Source organism: Salmo trutta, chromosome 4, assembly GCF_901001165.1.
Source record: "Salmo trutta chromosome 4, fSalTru1.1, whole genome shotgun sequence".
NCBI classification, from domain to species: domain Eukaryota; kingdom Metazoa; phylum Chordata; class Actinopteri; order Salmoniformes; family Salmonidae; genus Salmo; species Salmo trutta.
Window position 1 is genome coordinate 35,445,727 of NC_042960.1, and position 6,938 is coordinate 35,452,664.

Genomic DNA, 6,938 nt, shown 5'->3' on the forward strand with positions numbered 1-6,938 from the left:
GTTTACACAAACCACAGAATACATCGTGGATTATTACTGTTGACAAGACAGAGATGACTAGATCGATTAGTTTACTTGGACACCCTCCTCCACACGCACAACCACATACATGCAAAGCACTAGCTAATAGGCTACATTATAGCCTAGGCGTTTACACAAACATAAATAATTATGTGGAGACGGGCATATCTTTAAAGAAGGTTCAAGTGTTGTAAAATAATAAATCCTATAGGCCTACTATTGATTTGAACTTTATTTAGGTTGACAGATAGTGAGGGGAGTGCTTGCCTTTATGACAAAAGAATGCATGTGATCAGTTTTTCAGATAAAATGAGGCGTTATGCAAATTAACACGTTATTATTAATTTCGAGGTTAAAATTAAGTTATTACACGTTAATTAAATATGGGTTGTTAAATACTATTTTTATTGACACAGATAATGTTTAATCAAGGCGAGGAGTTCTGCTGCAATAATGATAACCGGAATTGTTATACCTCTTGATTTAATACTAGCAAAATCATTTTTACAAAAAATAAAGGAATTTGGACAGATATTAAATAAAGGAATTGGACTTTCAAACTATGCATTATGCATTATAGTTATGAAAATGAAATAACTCGGTTAAAACAAATAGCCTAGTATAGGAAAAGATTGCTGACCTTGCAGGCAATATTCTAATAATAGCCTTGATTAAAGTAGCCTAACTATGACCACAACAACACCATTTCCCCATGAAGTATTAAACTGTATTTGACTACTGTTCCACAATGAGCTAAAAAAAAACGTAATTAAAAACGTAATGAGTGAACGTGAGAATGTCTGTTGGAATGTCATGACATTCGCTCAGTGCACACAGACTGACATGGGCTGTATGAGCGTCAGGGGCAAGAGTTTATCAAATCAATTTGTCAGGCAACAGCAATATCACACAACACACACACACACACACACACACACAAAGAGGATGTGTAACGCTTCGCTGAGACCCTCCCCTCGCCTTTCAATTAAGCTGTTAAGGCCTACAAACCCAACACTTCTGGACGCCTTCAAGATAAAGCTGTAGGCTACGCCACTCAATAACACGTCAATGCATGAATACGTCCCAAAAAAATAATCCACGGTCATTCAATCTCCGCTCTGTCTAACACATGTCTGATACATTAAGACATAATTTACTAAGCACTGTTTAAGGTCGTGGTGGGGATAACTCTAACAACAGGAGTGTCACGTCTGTCTCACCGCCCAGGCCGGTCCTGTGCGGGCAGGCCTCCGGGGAAAATCCGGGGGAGCCAAGGAGCTGGGGAGATCAAAACGCATGAAGGCGCACCATTTTCCAAACCACTCGGAAAAGTCTGAAGTGACGGTGAAGATTGCCACTGCTTCGTGGGTTCTACGACACGATAGGTTATATTACAATAGTGTAATTGAGCAAGGCTTATACCTATCAACTGTCGTAAACCGATATGCCAAACACCAATTCAAGGATTATGATTATGAGTCAATATGTTGGCAAGAAAAGGAGAACACGGAACAGTAATTATCACTATGTAAACAGCAAACTGTAAACTATGAATTTAGGCTACTCGATACAGTATTGCTATAAACTAGGCATATAGGCTATCCAAGTGACAAGCGAATGAACAATTAAAGGCTTTTGTACGAGTTCTCAGATAATCGAGACGATCTCATGGTTCTCTCTTCTTCTCTTCTGGTGACAGTCAGCCTTTAGAAATAGCACACAAATAATCTTACAGGAAAAAGACAAACAAACAACATTTTAGATGAATGTTCATACCGCATCGGTATTTGGGACCCTTTCTGATGGTAATCTCAATCTGCTGTGTTTTATTAGAGATAAATCCAATTACAGAGTTCCACTTACCAAACAATTTCCCCTTGACTTGTTTATTTATCGAGACCCTGGAGAATGTCAGAAATGCTAAACCGCTAACAGGGTTCAGGTGACTTAAGGACGACATTTCCGCTGGAGTTTTTCTATATTCACGCTCTCTTTTCACTCTCTCACTTTTTATTGATTTAAAGAGTATATAGCCTATAGCCTACTAGGCTATAGACGTAGTGTATTTTCATTATGTCTCTGTTGCTTTATGAAGAACAGGTGATAGCTGATTTTAAACGGTGGCCTATGACACGAAAAACAAAAACACATTGAGAATGCATTCCAAACCGCTAAGGCAATGATTTGTCTCGAGCCTGTATATATTACATTTGGATCATATTTATGAAACCAAACATTTTAATGAGACCTTATATTCAAATTGAGGCAAATATATTATCAATACAACACTATACCCTCTATTTCAAATATTAGGAATAGCCTAAGGGTAATGAACAAGGAGCGATAAAAACATTTTTTTAAAGACCACCATTTCAGGAGATTGTTAGAGTATTTAATTGTATTTTGCTCTACTCTTTAACTGTAAAAAGTATTAAGGCTTATTTAGTTTTTCATAGCCAAGTTCTTCTGAAAAATATGTTGATGGTACACACTCCTCTCGCGTTCTTTTCCAGTAACTCCAGCCTGGAACAGGGTCGCCTGCCTTCAGTTCCCGTGCGTTCTGAAAGGCGAGCCTCGACCAGCACAGGGCTGCTGCAGTTAGTGGTGGCGCGCGGCTGGGCCCGTGCACCTGTGTGGGGCCGGTTGGGCGCGAGGAGGAGACTCGGCACAGTGGAAACTGGTGTGTTTTCGCTCGCAGCCGGGTTCTGCTGGGCTCCAGGGCCAACCTCAAAGCTCCATCTGTTACCAATTACAGGTCCACACAGATGCAGCGCTGTCTCCAATGGTCAAACTGTGAGTTTAAATGTTCGAGGTGTTGTCTTTAAGAAAAAAAGAGAGAGGCAGGCAGGCAAATCTATACAAATCAGTTCGTTCCCTCTTTGCAAACCTAGTTTGAAACCCTCAATTTTCAATTTAAGAAAAATGTCAAAGGACTCCCGACGTTATATGGAATTGTTTTAAGGTCATACCAAGGATCATTTATCTATTTGAAATTGAATATTAAGACCCTTCGAAGTATCAAAAAAATGTAAAACATATTTTTTTTAATGAAAAGTTATTTTGGGCCTTTCTGCTATTAACCCATACAAACGCATTTAATAACAGATTCACTAGATAGAACAACAGATAGTCCCAAAAACATATCAAAGTGAAGTTTGTTCTGAAGTGTCTCTCCTATATCTAAGGGATATAAGAAATATCAGGAAACACACACACACACATATATATATATAATTTATATATATTTTTTACATGTATTTAACCCCATAGTTTTGGCATTAAACAGCCTCCATATATACTTTAATTTTTTTCAACTGGTATGGGACCTTCAGACTGGTCTTGTGAGGCCTGTGGGTTTCCTGAGCAAAACAACTGACATGCTCATGTTCGTGAGAGTCTCATCTTTCAATCTCTTCATAATAGTTTGAAGGTCAAACCATTCGGAAGCTACAGACGCTTTTGTCAGAAGACCGATTTTTGGGATGTCTCATGGTCTGACAAACACCGTGCTAGCTCTGTCACCTTTCACCACAAATGCAGAAGTGCAACATAGGCGGATGCAGTAGATTGAGACTCATCCAAAGCAAAACAAATAAGATATCTCTGTCTTAAACTGATGGATTTTATGGGGACTTTTTTATTATTATGCTAATTCAATTTCCGCGGGGGCGCGGACATCGACTTTAGCGGGATTGATCAAGCGGTTAATTTTCCACATATTCCAGCAGGAGTCAACGACAAAACGACAGAGGTCATTATGTAGAGTAGAAGCAGCTTCCCGGGAGCGCTGTGCTTGGACCGGGCACATAGAACGTCTAGATTGAGACACATTCTGCAGGAGTGGGATCCAGGGCCAGGCCTCTCGGAAGCGCATTTCCTGAGGAATTAAAAGGGGCCGTGTGCTCACGGGGCAATCCGAGGAACGCAGAGTGCGAGAAGGGAAATCACAGGGGAAGGGAAATCACAGGGGAAGGGAAATCACAAGGGCTGGGACTCGGATCGACCTCTGAGCAACCTGGGCGCGAGACTCTCTCAGACAACATTACTCCAATATTCTGACTCGCCTCAAGCTTGAGGTTTTACCTCTAAAATACGCTTAGAAGATTTAACCAAAGACATAACATCTCTCCCCTATTTATCAGGCACACATTTGTACACGTGTCCTCTGGTCTATCCACATATTTGTGGAATAACGTCGAAGAGCGAATTATCATCCAAATCATAAACACTTAGGATAATTACAATTTTAAGGGGAAAGTGCTGAAGAGTTTGGGTATCAACAGTCAAGAAAATATTCACAAAGTATAAGGCCAACTATATCAAATAACAGGTTTCATTGTATTTATATTCTTAAATACATATGCCAAATGATTGCACAAACGTTGAATGAAATCTATAAAATATTTTTGGGTCATTTTACAAATGACAGACGGATATACTTAATTTGGGACAGAAAAGAGACGAAACAAGTATTTCCAGACGAGTTGTAATATTCCTTCCAACGTACAGTAGCGACTGTAGAGTCGCTGTGCACTGTGTGGTCTGGAGTGCTCAGATGATTCCCTAGGTTTGGATTGATTTACAGGACGTGGTTTAATGCGTTTGGAATATTCTTCATGAGTTGGATGTTAGCATCAACTATCTCTTTCACCAGCTCCTAAATAGTACAATAGTGGTTTAGTTTAGAAACATATATTATGTACTCTTAACCTACATAGTAGCCTAAATATTAATTTACAAACACTGACAACCAAACAGTTGATAAATTCTGGGAAAATAGGTTGAAATACAAAAGCCCTAAGACAAAAATAAGGGAAATAATGGAGACAGCATAATTTGTACGCATCAAATCTGTTCAGATGACTACTTTCTCTTTATTTAGTAATGTTGATGTCATTTACTGTCTTTGGGAAGTGGGAGATTTGTCCAAATTGGTTTGTTGAATCAGAGTTTAGCTACTTCTTATTGCTCTATTAGGCTCATAGAGGCTTATAACCAGGTATAAAGCATTAGTTTTGCTACTTAAAAGCTGCTTAATTTCCCCAGTTTAAGTTGTATTTAAAATAGCGGACTGACAACACAAGAGGCCGGCTGGGAAGAACGTCATCAAAGAAGACCAGCATGCAGTGCATCTCCAGTCCCACCACACACACGCGCACGCACGCACACACACACACACACACACACACACACACACACACACACACACACACACACACACACACACACACACACACACACACACACACACACACACACACACACAATATGGGGGGAAGATTAGTGTTAGGACATACAGTGTACAGTTCATACCCCTTGACTTATTCCACATTTTGTGGTGTTACAGCCTGAATGCCAAGTGGATGATATTTTCTTCTCTCTCACCATTTACACACAATACCACGTAAACACAGAGTGTTATTGAAAATGAAATACAGAACAATCTAATTTACATAAGTATTCACACCCCTGAGTCAAAACTTTGTAGAAGCACCTTTGGCAGTGATTACAGCTGTCAGTCTTTCTGGGTAAGTCTCTAAGAGCTTTCCACACCTGGATTTGAACAAAAAAATAAATAATTTCAAGCTCTGTCAAATTGGTTGTTGATCATTGCTAGACAACCATTTTCAAGTAGATTTAAGTCTAAACTGTAACTCGGCCACTCAAGAACATTAATTGTCTTCTTGGTAAACCTCTCCAATGTAAATTAGGGCTTGTTAATAACTTCACCATGCTCAAAGGGATATTCAGTGTCTTCCAACAGGTGCCCTTCTTACAGGTAAATTATATGTTGAGGGTAAAGAAATGAGGTTGTCATAAAAAAATAATGTTAAACACTATTATTGAACACAGAGTGAGTCCATGCAACGTATTATATGACTTGTTAAGCAAATGTTTACTCCTGAACTTATTTAGGCCTGCCATAACAAAGGGGTTGAATAATTGACTCAAGACATTTCAGCCTTACATTTGTAATTCATTTGTAAAAAAAAAAAAAAAAAACATAATTCCACTTTGATATTATGGGGTATTGTGTGTAGACCAGTGACAATTCATTTTAAATTCAGGCTGTACCACAACAACATTTTGAAGAAGTCAAGTGGTGTGAATACTTTCAGAAGGCACTGTAGACAAACACACTACCCAGGATACACTTCCACACTCCATCCCCCAGGTGGCAGCAACCGGGTCTAGGTGCTGAGCCAAAGCTAGATATGCAAATCAAGTGCTGCCAATTAAGATTGCCAGGGTCCCAGCTTGCAAGCCATGAGATTGCTGGTGTGTTCGTTGGCCATGAGGCCTTTCGTTTTTATTTAGAATCTTTAGTTTAGGCATGCCTGTTTGTAGTTTTCTTTTTTGTTTCCGTCACCATCTGAACATAATAATCTGCTTGGGCTCGCCGACCCAAAGGAGTCAAGATAGAGCTGTCCCTAGACCTGAGGTAAGGTTTCTGTCTGTTTCGGCACATGTGCATCCAACACCATCCTCAAACGCTGATTTCTCACATAAATGCACACATTAACTCAGGTTACAGAACTATTAGGCAAGCCTGGAAGCCCTAGGTTCCGAAACAACACACACAGACACACACAGAGTAAAGCGCAACACCCACCTCAAAAGTGATCTTTGCTTTCCAGACTAACTTTGTCATTGCTGTCACCTTACAGGTATTCCTAGGGAGAGAGAGAGAGCGAGAAACAGAGAAAGGAAGAAGGAGAGAGAGAAACAAAAATAACTCAGTCATGTTTCATGGCCAGAGAATGGTGTTTAGAACAGAGTCATTTTACAGTCAGAGTAGAGTAGAGACTTCCTATTATAAAGACTTTCATTCCTCCACTATCTCTCAATATCAAACACAACTCACGTGGATGTCTGTAGGATGTACACAGATATTCAGATCCTCTCTCTCTCTCTCT